This window comes from Rhipicephalus microplus, chromosome 2, assembly GCF_043290135.1.
Source record: "Rhipicephalus microplus isolate Deutch F79 chromosome 2, USDA_Rmic, whole genome shotgun sequence".
Taxonomy (NCBI): domain Eukaryota; kingdom Metazoa; phylum Arthropoda; class Arachnida; order Ixodida; family Ixodidae; genus Rhipicephalus; species Rhipicephalus microplus.
This window is the reverse complement of record NC_134701.1, coordinates 286,715,143-286,734,863: the sequence shown is the minus strand read 5'-3', so window position 1 is coordinate 286,734,863 and position 19,721 is coordinate 286,715,143. Positions and strand designations below refer to the sequence as shown.

Genomic DNA, 19,721 nt, shown 5'->3' with positions numbered 1-19,721 from the left:
CTCGCCCCTGGGCCGACTCTTACGTATACCGGGTTTAGTTAAATAAATGTTCTTTGTTTTGACGTGAAGCCTCCGTCGTCCTTGCTTTACCCACGAACGGGACGCAGCAAGCCGGAGACCCACAATAGGTAACGCGTAGCTGTGAGCACGTGGTCTAAAAAGATAAGCAAAGGAAGAAACACACAAAGAGAGAGAGCAAAGATTGATTGATTTGATTGATTTGTGGGATTTAACATCCCAAAACCACCATATGATTATGAGAGACGCCGTAGTGGAGGGCTCCGGAAATTTAGACCACCTGGGGTTCTTTAACGTGCACCCAAATCTGAGTACATGGGCCTACAACATTTCCGCCTCCATCGGAAATGCAGCCGCCACAGTCGGGATTTGATCCCGCGACCTGCGGGTCAGCAGCCGAGTACCTTAACCACTAGACCACCATGGCGGGGCAGAGAGAGCAAAGATGTTTATACTCTTAAATTTTGCGCAAATACACGAGGTACACGTCCCTGGTTCAGCTCTCTATTGCTTTTCTGAATGTTATCTAGTTTGTATGCATATGTACTCCGCTTCTCATAGATGCATTTCATGTATTTTGTCCGTATGTTCTGATGCGTAGATACGGGCATAAACGAAGCGCCTGTTTTGAGACTCGTGCATTCACACTATATACTAAGTAAACCATACTGAGCGCCGTGGACCAGTCCTCGGAATGATTACATCATTTAAAGTCAATTTGGTTCTCAGTGACGAACAAGGTCCTAACATCAATGTTGATTGATTTGATTGATTGATTTGTGGGGTTTAACGTCCCAAAACCACCATATGATTATGAGAGACGCCGTAGTGGAGGGCTCCGGAAATTTTGACCACCTGGGGTTCTTTAACGTGCACCCAAATCTGAGCACACGGGCCTACAACATTTCCGCCTCCATCGGAAATGCAGCCGCCGCAGCCGGGATTTGAGCCCGCGACCTGCGGGTCAGCAGCCGAGTACCTTAGCCACTAGACCACCACGGCGGGGCCTAACATCAATGTTAACAAGCAGAGGCGACAAACGGCACCATGTAACAAATCCCAGCCGATGTTTGCATATCTCCTTCCGCAAAGCGCGCAGACGCGGAAAAATCGTCGTGCCGCGAGGAAAAGAAACAACGGCTCGGTGTAACGAGCAAACGGGAAGCATAAAGAACGTCGGACATTTCAGTCTCTTGCGAAACAGGTGTTGCTTGCTTGTCTGCATTGAGGAATGAGCAAACGCGCCGGCGGCCTTCCCTGAAAGGATCGACAGGCGCAGCAGCGAGGGGACGGAATTATGCGAGCGGGTATACACGCGCCTCAATGAACGACATTTCTCGTACACGAGTAAGTTTTCGGTACGTGATTGCTCAACTAGTCCCTCGTTACGCGTGTGTGGGGCACGTCCGTTGTACACTGGCCATGTAAGCATCGCTAACTTCGCCCGTGGACGTCCGCAACAGCGAGCTCCGGCTGCAACAGCTGCGGAACATTGGAGGGATTGCGAGCACCCTACAAGAAATTTTACATGACGTTTAAGGGGAGAGTGGAGTACAGGAATAGGTCGCGTGTACTGAGTTCCTGGGACTTCCGGTTAATAATTTAAAAAAAACGTTTGCGAGCTTACTTTCACAGCTGTAGACTTGTATACTCGTCTGTCAAAAAGATTACATCATACTCTCTCTCAAAAAAATATTTGCTACATGTAGATCAAGAGTAATGACCATGTACTCAGCCTTACACATAGTTTGATGTTTTGTCTGTTCTTGATTATTTCATTATTTATGAACAAAGTGCAACAATGTGTTCTATATACATTTCTGAGCATTTACTTCACCTTAAATTCAAATGATATCTTTTTGTATTTTTGTTCGCTTTTTGAAAATCAACGTTTTTTGATGTTCTGATTTTTTTATATATAAATTGCATTCTGCTTGTATACTTTCTCCCGTTAGACCCCCTACTAGCCTATGGCTATGGGTCTAATCAGTGTTGGGAATTTCTGGAAATGTAGTCATAACAACCTCAATAAAATGAATAAAATAAATAAAATGAATTCGTGCTTTTAAAGCAAATGTGGTAAAAGAAAAAAAAGCGAGCGCTAATTAACAATTATTTTACTGCTACAAAGTATGTAGCCCTCAGAAAATGAGGTTGGTTCTCGAACTGTTCTGTTCTTTAGGGGAATACTGGTGGTACATCGAGAAACAAACCGAAAATCACCTAACTGCAACACGTGTGCTCAAAGCATTCCGGGTCTTTGTATACACTAGCCGTCCGGCTGGTCGTATACTGTAAATTCGTTGAGCCAGCAAGAAATATATAAGCTTACTTATACAAACTATAAATGACGTCGGTAAGCACTATCACCGGCAATATATTCAGCAACTTTTTTTCCGGCAGTAATATTGTATGTTCCTATACAGTTAATTCACATTGTGCATGTTCAATATTATAGAAGCGATTCAGTCATTGTAAGGTGGGGGAACTTGAATGAAGCCAAACTAAAATCGTGTGACATAACATATATGTGCGTAAAAACACTCGCAATGCTTAAACGTATGAAAAAAAAAAAAACATGTGAACGGGGGACACGTGCGCTGAAAATAGAATAGAAGGGCACAGTTTACGAGACGAATACAACAGCTGGTTGAGTTCTCCGTGCATTCACGGTCAATATGACCTGAACAAAAAGTATTGTTGAGCCAATTAGTGCATCGTTACTTGAGAGACGAAGCGCAAGGCTAGAAATGAGAAGAAACTGAAAGAACGCCAACTCACAAGTGTGGCAGCTTATTTATTTATTTATTTATTCATGTTACCCTACAGGCCCCAGAAGAGCATTGAGTAGGGGGGGTTACAGAAAAATCACAATAACATAAAGCATAAAAAGAAATTATATCGAAGAAAACAAAGAAAATTGCACAATGGAAGGGAGAAAAACAAACACTATAAGCAAATGCAGCAAAAAACAAAATGAAAAAAAAAAATAAAGCATCGTTATACAAAATCAAGAGAACATATAAATTTGCAGTAGCTCACGAAATTTGACCGGATCTCTCACAGAAACAATTTCATCCGGAAGGCTATTCCAAACTGCGATGGCGCGTGGCAATGCAGAATTATTGAATGACTGAGTGTTGCCGAAGATGCGTCTGAAACTGAGATGATTATGAAGTCGACTAGATGTACGCGAAGGAATGTCAAGCGATAGACGACTGGTCCACGAGTTGTAGTAGTACTTATGGAGGAGGCCAAGACGGGAGACAGAGCGGCGGGAATCCAAGTTAGTAAGGGCAATATCGCGTTTGATTTGGGTGATGCTGGAGTGGCGGTTATACATTGAAGTGATGAAGTGGGCTGCACGATTTTGGATGGATTCCACTTTATCTATTAGGTATTGTTGATGCGGAGACCAGATCGATGAAGCGTATTCCAGCTGAGGACGTACAAACGTTTGGTAGGCCTGCTGCCGAATGGTAGATGGGGAATGATGCAGATTCCGGCGCAAGAATCCCAGAGTTCTGTTTGCTTTCGCGCATATCTTTGTCGATGTGAGTACACCAGGCAAGATTAGTACAAAGATGGACACCAAGGTATTTGTATGTAGATGAACGGGGAATTACAGCTGAACAGATAGAGTAAGAAAAGTTAAAAATCGATTTCTTACGGGTGAAAGAAAGTACGCAGCACTTAGATGTGTTAAGCGTCATTTGCCAACGGTCACACCACTGATTTATTAAGTCGAGGTCCTTTTGTAAATGTACGTGGTCTTCTTCAGAGTTAATAGTTCTGTACACTACGCAGTCATCCGCGAAAAGACGAATTGAGGAAGAAATGTTACAAGACAAATCATTAATATAAATCAGAAAAAGAAGAGGGCCTAATACACTGCCCTGGGGCACACCTGATGAAACAAATGAAGTAGACGAGCTGAAGTTATTGACAAATGTAAACTGCTGTCGATTTGACAAAAAATTTCTAAGCCAAGATAATGTTGATGAGTCGAGTTTAAGTGCAGACCGCTTAGCTATTAGGCGACAATGGGCAACTCTGTCAAATGCTTTCGCATAGTCTAAAAAGATGCAGTCAACAGTTTTATTACTATTCATGCCGTTATGTAAATCAGACGTAAATTCTAATAGCTGAGTATCACAAGATAACGCTTTCCGAAAACCATGCTGATTTAGAAAGAAGAAGTTATTTGACTCAAGATGGCTGTATATATGAGAGGTGATGATGTGTTCAAGCAGCTTGCAACAGATGCATGTTAGCGAAATGGGGCGGTAGTTACAGGGTGTGTGTTTGTTACCATCCTTGAATATCGGAATAACCTTTGCTATCTTCCAGTCAGTGGGAAGTTGACCAGAAGATAAAGACTGTTGAAAAATGTGGCATAAAATTTGACTGGAGGAAGCGGATGTGTTTTTAAGTACCTTGGAATTAATATTGTCAACACCACACGATGTAGACAGCTTTAGACCGTGTATAAGTTTGGATATGCCTTCAACAGTAACAATGATAGGAGACATGAAGCAGTACTCACGATCAGGGACACAGGGAACCGAAGAAAAGTCTTCATTAGAAAAAAACCGAGCAAAAAAACGAATTGAAGGTTGAAGCACACTCATATGCAGAGACGGGAACATTATCGGCGTTATGTAATGTAACAATGTCACTGCCACGGTCAGGCGAAATGGCACGCCAAAACTTTTTAGGGTTAGTCAGTAAAAGTGAAGACAGATCGGCGGAAAAATATTTCTTTTTCGCTTCGCTAATCGCAAGACAATAAGATTTTAAACAGTTTTTATACATAGACCATGACTTAGAAGATGATAACCTTTTAGCTGAAGCATATAACCTTTTCTTTTTACTTTTTAGCTTGGGCTAGTTAGTATGACATGACGATAGTTATTGCGCGAGAACAGAACGACGACACGGAGACAAGGAGGACACGAAGGACACTAGCCCTTCGTGTCCTCCTTGTCTCTGTGTCGTCGTTCTGTTCTCGCGCTATAACTATCGTCATGCCAACTCACAGCTATGTCTCTTCTCCTGAAGCATTCGCGATGAAAAGGCTTTGGAAGACATGCGCAGAACATTTAACTCACTGCACGTGCAGGAACTTGCACACGACGTATCGAAGGTCACAACCAATGTATCCGAGAACCGTTAACAAAAAGTAGATCATGACGTAAGGTCGTCTAGAAAAAAAAAAAGAAAAAGAACAAGCCTCCGCACACTTCAAGGAGAAAACAAATAAATAAATAAATATTAAAAATAAAAATTAAAGTGTTGACAGGTAATTCATAACAAAGCAATCTAATGCACATCTACCTCCAATTGCTGTAATTTACTATTACGCAGCAAAACCGTCGGCACGCTCATGCAACAATCACCTTATTATGGTGAAAGGCTTCCAGCAACTGACGCGCCAGCGTGTAATGGCTCCCTCCAAAGAATGGTCGCTTAGATTTGAAGCTCGATCAAATCATTGTCTACATCCACCATTCTAGCACACCCGCATTCAAGTGTGACTTTTATTTATCCTCTTCACGCGAAAGAGCTGACTTCATAAGCCTTTCATTGCAGATGGCCGTGCAGTGAAATCTTCGAATATATGTGTACTTACGCCCTCTTGACAATTCTGCTTGGCGCACCGATAGGAGAAGACCTGATGAAGCAGCACATCTGGTGGATATGATAAGCGAGAGTAAAAGATAAATTATAAACTGAAATGGCACTTCACATGCACGGAAGTCTAAGTAAGTGTTCTCCAGCGCTCCTAACTATGTCGCAACAGTTAATAGTCAAGTAATCTTTTAGCACACCCTTGTTTTGTGTGATGGTAAACAATCGAAGGTTTGCACAAGTGGGCTCTATTTATTCGAATTGCAGAGCTAAATTTATGCCAACCATTTTTCAGAATATTAGTGCTTGAGGCAGAATATTCAGTCTGCTTGCTTAGGAGACTCAGTAAATGCAAAACGTGCTGCAGTATTAGCTTTTAAAAGATAATAGTTGGGCATGCATCCGACATTTCAATGTATGAATAGTCTTTTTTTATTCTGCTTTGTTTATTTCTTGCGTGCTTGAATTCTCGTCATGGGTACAATTATGAGTACATGCGTGTCCAGATTATTGAAATAAGTTGTCTTTCTTGGAATACCATAATCACGATGGGATAGTGAAACACGCTGTAACGAGAAACCCTGGCCTAATCCTGACCACACGTAGCTTTGTATCTAATCACACCAGTGGGTGTGCATTACATTCAATTTAAATGTGGTTGCTGATCGACGCCGGGAATTGAACCCACGCCCTCGAGCTCAGCAATGGTCATAACACTATTTGGTTAGAGCCTTATGAACTGTACAATCCATTTGTGCCCTAGAACAGTGTTTTAGACATATTCAGCAGTGCGTTAGGATTTATCCCATAACGCGCTTTGATTGTGCGATCAAGGTGCTTGCAAGTTTATTCTTCCGTGTCATCTGCGCTTGCATAGAAGCGATGTGCTATAGACAGCCTTCGCATCGCGTTCAGCGCTTGCCACGTCCACTAATGTCAGCTTTGTAGTGAATTGCCGTTACCCTTTCTATCCTGAACTTCAAACCGACCTCCATCACAAGTCGGCGATTCTTTATCTGTTAGATGCTATGTACAGCTACAGTCATGGGTATACCATGGACCGACAAGCGTGAAATGTCCTTTACGTACACAAAAAGTATACATTGAACATATTCAGCACCCGCTTTCGGCCTCGTCGTGATTACGTCGAAGCAAGCACTGAAAGGCTATATTTCTTGGGCATATAGGAGAAACCGCGGGAAATAAAATACAGGCGGCTTTTTTCCCTCCCTCACCTACTTGTTACCAAATTCATGAAAATTTTGCCGTTCACTTAGAAAGCTTTTACTTGGTGGACCTCAGTGGTGGGTGTTTCCTTAACCGCGAAAACATTGCGACAGATTACGCCACCCCGTAATCTAAGCGAGATTCTACAATAATTGTTGAAGTTTATTGTCCTAGAACCATGACACGATAATTAAAGACGCCGTATCAGAGGAACCGAGAAATTTGGACCACCTGGTGTTCTTTAACGTGCACCAAATTCTAAGTACACGGGCGTCAAGCGTATTCACCTCCATCTAAAATACGGCTGCCGCGGCTGGGATTCAATCCCGTGGCTTGTAGGTTAGCAATCGAGCGCCATAGCCACTAGACCACCACGGCGGTTCTCAGTGAGATTCCGTGCATAAAAAAAAAAATTGGGGGACTCATGAGCTTTGCCTTTAAATGTTGAATGCCATAGAGATATCTTGTCCCATAGCACACTTCAACCACTTATTGCATAATCCTTATTGTATGACGTTACTAGAGAAGCTTAAATTGTGGATTATTACAACGTAATCGATAAAGTTGAAAGTGGCTTGTGTCAACAAAGCTTTCGCACATTTTTGCATTCTGTGTAATGGGTAGCATGCTATAAAACCCGAGCAATTACGCGCGTTAAATCTTTTCCAGCTTGCCATGCACCTATTACATGGTCTTATACGGGTATGTGTATACGCTCAATAAGCCGTGTGCCTTTTGTAAAGCAATAAGTCGTGTGCCTTTTGTAAAGGGTGGCCTGCCTTAGACAACGACATCGCTATGATAATCACCTGTTCTGACGCCTGATGACTATACAGGCTTGTAACACGCAATATTTCTGCGATATTGCATGTTTTATTGGGAAGCCTACAAATTACGCTGGTATTTGAAGTATGGAAACTAATTCACCGATTGAGGCTAGGCACCGCATACACAAAACATTTTTTGCACAGAATTGGCAGAGCTGAAACTCTTGAATGCGAATGTGGATTTATAGATGAAGACGTACGTCACTTTCTCATAGACTGCCCACATCATGACACGCTGAGACGCCGTCTTAAATTGGAACTGTTGGCATTAGACCGCAGACCGTTTAGCATGAAGAAACTTCTGGGCCTGTGGCCAACTGCAGATTTACAGTCACACGCTTTAAAAGCATTTACACGTTTTTTACAAGACAGCGGAATTGCTGAAAAGTACTAAGAAATAACGAGCTTTCATTTCTATAACACACGTACTTATGTGCAGTATCATGTGACACACATCATGTGTGTTTAGTGAAGTGAATGACGTGTCGACTATTATGTACACATGAGCGAGTACATCTTCATAAGAACCAGACGTGTGCTCTGCTGTTTTGTGCCGGTTGGACCGAACCTTAACGAGGAACATTATCAGATACTTCATTCGTTGACTTTCGAATATTTCCTTATTATTTTGTTGTGATATGTGCGTATAGATGTATCTTTGCGTATCTGTGCCCGACTGTTCTATTTTCCATGCACTGCTTTGTATGTTTTACTTCAAGATACGTGTTCAAGTTTCACTCAAGGGCTAAAAAGTAGCCGGCGCCGTAATTGTGTGTCAACATCTTATATATCATATCAATAAAAAACCTGTACAAGACGCGTGTTTGTAAAGCGGGAACGTTATTTTCCCTGCCCTTCCAAGTAGACGCGTGGCTGCGTAGTAGAACACCTGTTTGCCACGTTAACGGCCTCCATTCGATTCACTCAGACCCAGATTTTTTTTATTATTTATTGAGCTTATTTGCACCCTTGTCGATTGTTTCGGTCACGCACAAGATGATTTTTCCCTCACAACCAACAACGCCGACGCTGAAATTTTTTCGAAACGAGCTTTTTAACGCTGTCGCGTTAATGTTGTGGCAGCTACATACCAGTGGTGCGCACTGTTTCTCATTGTTTCACTCCTCCTTACCCTTAAATTAGTTTTCATGATCACTTTGCTTTACCTATACTATACATAGTCATGCATTTCTTTTTTCTTTCATCCTCCTCTCTTCCCATCGCTTGAGAGCTTTCTAGTTTCTATCCCGATTTCCCTACTCGTCACACCCCGTTCTCTTTTCCCACTCCTACACTTTACAATGCAATTATTTTCCTCCACATCTCCCACCGTTATTTTGCATTGATACACTTGGCTTTCCTCCTTTCTTAGTCTCCCCCTACAACACATTCATATTTGTGCGGTCGACAAATGACGCTAATTTCAAGCTTAAATGGCTCCACTGTTGAAATAAGGTTTCGACGAAAGAGTGAATGGAAAAGTGCAGAGCGCCTTTTCCTGTGCTGCCCTCGACTGCGTTGGTAGGGCCGGGACAACCAGCAAAGCCTCCGAGATGAAGAGCCATTTCTCGACTTCCGGCTTGGAGAAGAACGCATGTGGCGTGGCATCATGAAAGAGGCGGATCTCAAAAAAGGTGCGAGTTTCACTATACCTCATAAGACTATAGATGTGCGTTGCGAAATCGCCTGTCTCAATCGGTACAATCATTAGTAGGAGTGCTGAAGAAATTCGCTGTAAGCCTATCACTGACAGTGGTTATTTTTGAACCCTGCATCTAATGTAGGTATTGTCCACAGATTCAACTTGTCTAGTTCGATGAGTAGGTTTGCTCTGTATTCTATCAACGTTACGTTTTGTTGTTTTTCTGAGAAACCGAAACAACATTGAGTACAGCCGTGACCTCGTCTGAGCAGCCGGTTTTTTTTTTCTCTGCAGGGTGAAACCTTGGGGCAGTATCAGGCTCTGACGTGGCAGCTCTGACTTACTGGACTTGTTCTACGCCATCCACCGACGCCGAAAGGAGCTCTCGCAGGTGCGCCCCGTCCTCGGACTCCAGTGACCGTGCTCCATCTTTCCTATCTCTTCTATCCCCTCGGTTTGTCCTCGCTCGCTGTGGCTTACCACCACACGTCTCTTCTCTTCTCCTTCTTCGGCTTTCCCACATCTTTACTCCTATCCTTTTTATCCCTCCTCACCCCCATCCCTCGTGAGCTACTGTGGCGGTGTCGCTCATTGAAGCAGACAATAACGGGGCTCGCTTTTCTCTTCTTTTCTCTTTTAATAGCCCACTTCCCAGCCTGACAACTAGGCCGTGCATGCTCCTGGTACACCACTTCAGATCCCGAAACTGCCTCAAGGTTTCGGCCTGCAGAGCGAAAACCAGCTGTTCAAGCCCTCTACACAGACGTGGCAGTGGCTGTACAGCAAGTTTATGGGAAAGGCTAACCACGCTTAGTCACGCGCCACGAGACCATTGAGGACAAAGTCAAAAACAACAAAAGAGAAGGCAGGGAGGTGAACCAGGCACTTTTCGTCGGCAGGGACCGCACTTGCGACTTTCGAATAATGAATCTGGTAGCTATAAAGTGAATGGAGGGATGACTGCTGCCATAGACCTGCGACCTTTGATCAACGCATCCGATGATCCACCACTGAGCTACGGCAGTAGTGATCCCTCCCTTCGCTTTATAGAACCGGACGCATTATTCGAACGTCGCGGGTTCTGTCTCTACCGGCGGCAATTTATCTTTTAGTTCACGTTTCTTTCTTCCCGTTTACATTACTTTTAGTAACATCCCCTAACTTTTATTTGGCATCATTGTCTGTTCTCATTGATATTGTGTCCGATATAGGTCTTTCAGCCTAACAAAACAATAAATTGGCGGGTATATGACTGTGTATCACACTTTATAAATTGTGATATACAGCCTTACAGCGTGTTGCCGCATTATTTGAAGTGATCACGTTACATTTGTGTGCGTGTAGCTGGAAATTCCTTGCGCGCGCTTTTTCTTCAGCTCCCGGAAATCGCTAGCGACATTCAGGTCGGATCTCGCGTAGGCGCCGGATGCAATTATCACTATCATATGATCTTCCCCCCCCCCTTTTTTTTTTCATTCGAATAATCTAGTTGCAAAGAGAGGAGAAGGAAGTGTGAAAAGGCACGGAGGTTAACCAGAGCGGAGACCTGTAGGGTGTACCCTGCACTGAGAAAGGGGAAGGAAAGTCAGGATAGAGAAAAGAAAGATCGCTGTACTAATAACAGTTCCACGCTTGACATCACAGATGGTGATTAATTTTGAACACCTTTTTTTATTTTGAACGTTAGTTTACTCCGACATTTACAAATCACGTGTATACTATAGAACCTGCTCCAAGAAAGTGCGAAGCTCAGGAAATGCTCATGAGAATTTTTTTTTTTCGGCTTTAATACCAATTTTTCTGTGGTGCACCTACCGGCATCGACCACTAGCTTGACGTTCGGCTACAGAACTAATGCTGGTGTTTTCACGCAGCAGTCAGGCTAGTGTTGATGACTTCGGAAACAAAAACTCAAATAATGGCCGCTTGTGCTTCACCGATGGAGCCACGAAGCGGAACTGCCGTAGAAACGCCTTGAAACATGGGCGAGCACGTGGTGAAGTGTTGTGACGTCAAAGTACAGCAGGAACCAAATTTAGCTTTTAAAACCGTGCTGTAAGTACTTTTTCATGGCTCACTCATGCTTAGCAGGTCATTTTATTGCCTCTTGAAGGTTTGATCTCTTATTTAACAAAAAAAAAATGACAACTGAAAATGTTTATGCCAGTGCCGTTTTAAGAAATCGCAGCAGCGCTTTCGTTGCCTTTCGGGACGGGGACGCGCAGACCCAAGATCTTGTCGATGGAGTTTCAGTTTAGATGATGTAGACTAGTGGGTATGCGAGGTCTTTAATTAAAAAAAAAAGACAGACAGTTTCTAGTGATGGGGCTGTTTCAGTGCACTATCTCGATGATATTTTTATATCAGTAGACATGCTGACAGCACGAATAATGCGTAAAGGGTGTGCTTATGCAGAAAGCACGTCTATGGGTTAAAAAATGAAACCTTGCGCTATCTGGAAACTTGCCGTGTATGTGCTTGACCTAGTATTTTTGTTTATTTATTTATTTATTTAGATTCCTCGCTGGTCGTGGTTTGAAAATTCCTGTCATGCTTGCACTAGCCCACTTATTTCCTTTTTATGAGTAAGGTGCCCCCTCGTAATTAGTCTATATACTGTTGCACGCATTTTCCGCATTGCTCTCTCTCATTTTTATACTTCCCTTTTCCCGGCGTAGGGTAGCTAAGTGGTCTGCTGTCTGGTTCACCATCTTGCCTTCTCCCTCTTGCATTCCTTCTTACTTTCTTCCTTCGTTCCTGGAGAGGACTTACAGACCTATAACTATTGTTTACTTACCAGGATGTTACTAAAGTTATAAGCGTGGCATACTTTCGGCAACTAACATCCAAGGACAAAGCTGAGTTACATTTTCCCGGAAGGCCACGCCCGATATATTTCCACTAGCTAATACGTGACTAAATGACGTGTGTGCCGAGTTTTCACCCGTCAATGAACGCGCACGGGTTACGACGCAGCATCTTATAGCATTCAGGCGTACACCAGTGCTGGTTCTTGCGTTGGGCAGAAAGTAGCAGCTGCGTAATCAAGGGGGCAAAAGTATGACATCGCTCTTGACGCGGCCTCGATTCAGTTCAGCTGACGCCTGCACTCGTATTCGTAAAAGCATGCAGTTACGGCGTCACCAAGAAAAAAAATATATCAAGAAGTGCTCCACACGTGCTGCCTTTTTCGTCCGTACAATTTACGAGTTATTTTTTTCCTTAGTGTTTTCAGCACGACTTTCTTTGTTCGGCCAGGTCGTTTTCGAGTGCTACCATTTCACTCCCGACAGAATGAGATAATCGTCGCCACCGTATTGCCGCTGTTCATTCATGCATCTGTCACACGAAATGCGCACCTGTTACGCTGCAACAGCGAGCTTTGTTCGAGCCTCGAAGCGAACTTTCGCCTTTCACCTGTCAACATCCTCCATGGGCAAAACATCTTCGAGCAATCTACCTGTGCACAATATAACACTCGGTAAACAACACTAGAGCTTATTTGTTGCGGCATCTTTTTTAACCGCCATGGTTGCTTAGCACATAAGGTGTCACCTTTAGCTCCGGCACCATGCATGGCAATACACGCATGACCTGCCATAGCTGTAAATACACCAAACTTCTAAGTTTCGAATCATGGTCGCAGATGTCGTACAAGAACACCCGGGTTATTGCTTTAGGATAAAGAATCACAGGTGATTAATATTGGAGTCCCCAGGGGTTAGCAGACGCTGCTGGAGCACCGTCAGTCAAAGCACTTTTGTGCTTTTTCAAGAGTACGGTTCCATGTGAAGGCCTTTGAGTTTTGTAGTGTATCAAGTATACGCATGCGTCAGGGCATTTCCTGAACATTTTTCTTTTTGCCTTCCCTCTCTCTCAATTTATACTCCCCCTTCCTATTCTCTCATCATAGGGTAATCAACCGGGAGCGTGCCTAATTAACCTCCCCGCCTTCTCTCTCCTTTTCCCTTCTTCGAAGTTCCCCATTCTATTAAGAAGAGCGTAGCACTCTGCTGTTTCATATATGCTCTCGAAAATTCCTATTCTATTGGGAAGGGATCCTTCTCTCAGAAGGGCAGCCTTATCGCTTCTTCCTTTTACTTCGCCTTCGGACCACAAGGCGAAATGTTGCTCAAGCTCGCATTTAAACTCCAGCTCAGCATGAACTATTTTACATCGAAAGTGCTTTTAGGATCACAATAAGGGTCTATTCCACTATAGTTCTTCGCCCAGTACTCTACCCCTGAGATATGCCGAAAGTTGATTCTCAGTTGCAAACTAACCATATCCATGCTTCATGTCGGGTAAGGAATCTCGTTAATATGTCCAACAAATATTTTTAAAGCAGTAAAGGAACAACCAGACGTAGCACAATGCGAATGGCGTGACGAGTTGGTGGTTGAATGCTCTAACAAATCACAAAAGCCGCAGGCATAATTCATCGTCAGCCACAGCATCAACAAGGAGCACATAATGCCTTGCAAGTGCACCACACTTTTTCGGAGAATGACGATTAATTGTGGAGGCTTCCCGACTACACAAATTACGACTTTTGTCGTAGTCCATGGACGTGTGCTTGTAGTAACCGCAAGAGTTATCTTCAAGCTTTCACTGTGACTGAGCTGCGCATTCCGCGTATAGGCCTGGTGGTTTTTCAAAAAACTAGTAGCTGTCATTCTCTATACTGACACGAAATTTTGCATAATAGCTTGAAGAACATAGGAAACCATTTTGACATTAAAGTCGGCGTTCGAGCTCGGGTGCCTTCGCCCCAATTTTAGCAATATATATATATATATATATATATATATATATATATATATATATATATATATATATATATATATATATATATATATATATATATATATATATATATATATATATATATATATATATATGTGTGTGTGTGTGTGTGTGTGTGTGTGTGTGTGTGTGTGTGTGTGTGTGTGTGTACACGGCACGACAACTGCGCTAACAACACTTATTTATGCCACCTCTGTGGGGCACCAATGTCCGATCAGATGCGCAAGACAGCTCTATGTATTATTTGGGGAAAAAAATGTTCAGGTGTCTTTGAAGTGAACAGCGCCCGACCGTTCATATTCCGGGCGTGACGTTTGGAAGAAAACGGCGCACGAAGACGGGGCGTTAGCGAAGCCGACAAAAGCTTTGCCGACAAGCAAGTGGTGGATCAGATGGTGCAATAAACTATTCTGCGAGTTGGGGTACGAAACGTCACTTTGTCAGGCGACGACACAACGTTTTGTGAATAAAGAATAGAAGACAACGAAGTGAGTCCAAAGAAAGCGACTTTCCAGCGTCACTATATAATAACACTATGTGGGGGTTTCACGCCACAAAACTATACGATCTGAAGTACGCCGTAATGGAGGGCTCCGGAAATTTCGGCCATCTGGGGTGCTTTGACGCGCACTGAAATCGCACAGTACACGGGCGTCAACCACTTTGCCTCCACCCAATTGCGACCGCCGCGGCCGGAGTCGACCCCGCGACCTGCGAGTCAGCAGCCGAGCACATTAACCACAAATCCATCATGGGGGACGGCCGAATCGTTATAATTTCATAGCTAGTATATTTATAGCAACTAGTGATATGCCACAATGTATAATGCAATCGCTTCTAGTTACGATGCTGCTACACACCAAGCGTATCGGCGGCTTATAGGTTGAAACGCGAACGGAAAATCAGACTAAAGACCGCCTGCTGCACCTCCTCGAATGAAAGTGTGGCAAGCTATTGCCGTGCCAGTTTCTAAGCTTGAGGATATATAACAGTGAGTGCATTACCTTGAAGTACGAAATAGAGAGCCCCTGTAATAAATGCAGCTAAACGCGGGAACGAAACAACGGGCTGGAGCAGTCTTCGAATGATTTGCTTTTGAATTTACGCCGGGAGTGGATAGCTTTCAAGTGAAACTCCCACGAAAAAAAGTTTGTTCAGGGCGATTAGGCCTCCTTGCAGCACAGCCACAAACAAGTGCTACCGATTCGTCTTAGAAGCGCGCAATGCAGCGCAATAACCATTCGTACAGGATGTCGAGGAAAGATAAACGCGAGCATGATTAGATAGCACGTTGCCAGTGCCCTTAGCTAAATCGACCAAACAAAAAAGCAGCTTTGCGTGGCGCAGCGTCTATAGCAGTCGCACTTTTTTTTTACTTTCTCGGTGTAATTCATAAAATAAGAATTAAAAAGATAAGGCGAGGTTTCATAACTTTTTTGCATGTGTTACGTTTGTTGTCAACCACTAGAAAAAAGTAACGTTTCAATGTACTCAACTAACGGGTGGCAATGGATGTAGTATAGTGAAGGTTCCTGGATTACTTTTGACCTCCCACCTTTTTTTTTTCTTCACTACGATCTCGAAGTGCGAGCGAATGCTGCAGCCACGATTGGGAATCGAACTCGTAAGATCTTCCGAAGCACCAAAATGACAGTGCCAACGGGGCGATTCAGTGGGTGGTAATGGATAGCTTGAAAATCGTGTAAACTACAGCGTGGCTTCCTAGAGCACCGTTCGATTAACTTGATGGTTCAAGAAGACTCATTTTCACTGGAACAGTGGGACATGCTCGTTTATTATGATGGTTTTGTGACAGACTGCACAGTGGCACATATCTGTTTGATGACGATAGTTTTCATCGTCTTTTGCAGATTAGTGGGATTTAACTAATTTCTGTGGCACATACCTGTTCAAGATAGTCTTCGCGAAGACCAGAATGTACACTGTCGTTCTTCATGAAAGGGAACATGCGAGCGCGTGGCCTCGCACAGTATGCGCACCTCTCACACTTTGCCGCCATCAAAATCCCACCTCCGAGGCAGGGATCGAACCCAGACCTTCGGGTAAAGCAGCCGATTGCCACCTAGTTTAGGCATCTTGATTTTAGCAGCGCATTAGGGGGACGAGGACAAAAAAGAAAAGAACGTGCTCAACACGTGTCCTCTTCTTAATCCTCGTCTTCCAGTGCACTGCTAAAATCGGAAAGTTTCAATTCCCATGCACATGTTAGGCGCGCTTCTGTGCCCATGGGACATAAAAACGATATAAAATCATCCGTTTCGACGGTATGCCAGAAGGTACTACAGTTAAGTGTCAGGTAAAAAGTTGAACCACACACATTCACACTTTATGTGTGTGACCGTCTGTTCTCCAGTCACGACACGCATAAATAGAGGCTATTTCGGCGCAGCTAGAAGACTGAATACCGGGACACGACATAAACAAAGTCAAGTGCCACATGTGTACGTGTTTTAGGCGCTGTTGACACAGTCACATTTTACAGCTACAACCTGATAACTTGCCATGTGACGGAGCCCGATATTCCACTCAAGACACACTTGTAATTTAGGAAGTTGTGTTCACCTTCGGGTGAAGCAGTATTCCTCTGAATAATTATGCACTGAAATGGAACGTGTAACAATGACAAGAATTTATAAAAAGATGCTTCCTCGTCGGAAAAGTTTAGCGGCACTGTTTCATTGTCTGTTATACGTATAAGTGCGAAAACAAAGTGATTTACGCACCTTACTGCAAGGGTGATGAATTACCCAGAGAGTTCAGAGCACACAGTGGTGACGGGTTCACGGACGAATTGTTCATGACAGATGATATCGCAGTGACGGTCACCAACGTGTTGCAGTTGTTTCTCCAAGTCGCGGTCGTCTTCGGCGAAGTTTAGCTGGGGGTGCCACGATTCCGCCCGTTCTTGTACTGAGTATAGCGCGGGCCTCGGCGTGCATGTCACTAGTCAGGACGGTGTGCGAGCCTCAAGAACCCCGAGCGGTTGTGCCGAAAACGCCCTCCGCTGTTCGGGCCCGGCGTCCGGGAGAGGGCAGAGCAGCACACAGGTGACGCAATCGCCGACGCGCCGCAGAAACGGAAGCGCCAATGAGGACGGCGATCGAGCTGCAGCGACACGGCTTCGCAAGCTCCAGTTGCGCCGAACGCGTGCATCCAGCTAAAGGTCGACAGCGATTAAATCATATGCGCGCAGCCGCACCACGCTGATGTTTTCGGATGTGGGTGGGTATCGGTACAAAGCGTCACATGCGCTTCGCGGGAAAATGTGTGATATGTATGCGTTTGACTCGTTTGACCTCGCTGCAAGATCCCTCACGTCGCAACAATGGCACGCATGCGTAGAAAAAGCACGAGTCAGTGCACAACAAGGCGAGAGGCCGTGAACAGCAAAGCACGCATTATTAAAAAAGCAAAAATTGATCGATCGTGCGAAGAAATAACGATGAAAAAAAGGTTAAGACAACCGATAAAATGTGCAACTGTGAGGACGATAACTGGTTAATGTATGGAGTGTAATGTGAGGTAGTATTGATTCCGTTTCATTCTGGGATTCGCCAGCACACTACGTGGGACCACCTTATAAAGAGAACCTGGGGTTTCTGCTTGTAATCGAGAGGACTGCATCGTTTATGCGTGTAATTTAGGTGATCACATGCATAAACACACCCGGTTACGTTATTACAAAAGCAGCTGTGCAAACTCTGCATTACGGCATGCCCGTAGTGTTCTCCGAAGGAAAAAAAAAGAATGAATATGTTAATAGAAAATGAGATAGCACAACGGCAGCCGAATGTGCATCTGCACGTTACGTAGGCGGTCGAAAACTAAGCTCAGCGACGGGAGATAAACGAATTCAAAGCCTGGAGACAGGCTCGCACCTCTTAATTTGCGTCGAAGAGCAAGGCCCAACTCCTGCTTACAGGTAGGTCCAGCGCTTTCGAAGATACCAAATTTCAAAAAATAAAAATGAGAAAAAGAGCACGTGAACATCTGTATGTGCGAAACGTATAAATTTTAATGAAATTCCCGTTGAAACGATGAAAAAATGGTACGCGCCAAATTACTTTTGACCACTTGCTGGGTTCTTTGTTATAAGTAAAGATACAAGCAATAGTACGCGCGTTCTTGCATTTCACCCGTATCGATATGCCACCGTATAGAAGCGAGGGTCAAACCCGGGACTTCAGCCACCAAGCTACCGCGGCAGATTTGTGAGGCGGCTGAATGAATTAGTAAATAACGGGTCAGTGTTCATTTTTGTTTGTTTTTGTCATTTCCGCTCACTCGTTATGTGTTGTTCGGTCCGTGCGAAAATGAAATCTCAGTTGAAAATAGTACTCTGTCCTTGTCTGCATGTTTTCTTTCTACGTCCCTGTCATGTCATGCTTAATCAGGCACTTCATTAAATAAAGTGTTCTGAAGCCGACCCTGAAGCCAACGTTAATTTACTCGGCACACTGTAATAAATAAATAAATAAATAAATAAATAAATAAATAAATAAATAAATAAATGTGCAGGAACTCTACTGCACACTTTCCGAAAGCTGCATATGCAAGCGCCGACTATCATCTAGATCGACATTACTCGTCGATAAATGACCTTCAGGGCTTTTGCCCTGAAGCGAGTGTGGTCAAGCTGATGAAGATGATGAACCGACCGTCAATTTGTTCTGTAAACGACAGGGAAAAAAAAGATACCAACCGCTGCGCATTCGAGAAATGTTCGGGTGTACCCGGGCGAGTCTGTCTTCGCTAAGGTGCCTTGATGCCCGCGCGCTCCGCGCGCATCGAGGCACTCTAGTCTTCGCAAATATTCCTGGACTTACTTGGCCTTGCTTCTGTGGGTGTCGTTGTCTCGTTGACTTAACAATTCCCATTTAAAGCGTCCTATTTCCTGCCTGGTGGAAGGATGAAGTCTTTTTCTATCCTTGGTCTACCAGCTTTGTATCCCAATGCTCTAACCACTTACCACGACCGAACGTACATCCGTGAGCAAAAGTATAGGAACCACTGCAGCTCGTACAGTTTTGCTGGCTGAGCCACCTAGTGGCGAGCCATGTGCTGCCGAGAAAACTTTTCAGATAAGCTTTGTCAGAACAATGCTCTCGAAGACTGACAGCTGGCCACTATAGACAGCGCAGACAGCAGTTTCGGTACACGCTTTCCGTGGTCCATGTACTTTTACTCACGAGTGTACTATTTTATCTTGAACGTATAAAGTTCGGACCACTTAATGGGGCCGGGCTGTCGATGCTATCGTAGCAGTCATCGTCGCTTGGAGTGTAACACTTCATGCGTAGCATATTGAGCACGCGCTCAAGCCAAGGAGATGTCTTCCTCTTGTTCTTCGAGCGCGTCGATGATGATCGCCTATATCACCATCATCGAAAAGACATCTAGCATGCTTGACGTATCGCAGACAAAACCACGTCTAAAAATGACGAGGAAACAAGCGCAAAATTGAAAAAAAAGAGAGAGAAAGGAAAAAAATAGAAAGAGCAAGAAAGAGAAGCAGATATATAAAGAGAGAGGAAGAAATAAAAATAAAT

The 19,721-nt window shown here is 44.0% G+C and overlaps 1 protein-coding gene across 2 annotated transcripts in view; it reads right to left on the bottom strand.

Moving 5' to 3' along the window:
* The window catches only part of LOC119177424 (beta-1,4-glucuronyltransferase 1), a 33,150-nt gene extending 15,783 nt beyond the window's left edge, over window positions 1-17,367 (bottom strand). Inside the window, exons 1-2 of one of the 2 annotated variants that reach the window (XM_037428890.2) lie at window positions 16,896-17,367; window positions 5,651-5,709 (exon numbers count right to left, since the gene is read on the bottom strand). The gene's annotated coding sequence lies outside the window, so the exon portion shown is untranslated. The remainder of the gene's footprint in view (window positions 1-5,650; window positions 5,710-16,895) is intronic. The other variant, XM_075882196.1, reaches the window with a different exon arrangement.
* Between the last annotated feature and the right edge of the window lie 2,354 nt (window positions 17,368-19,721).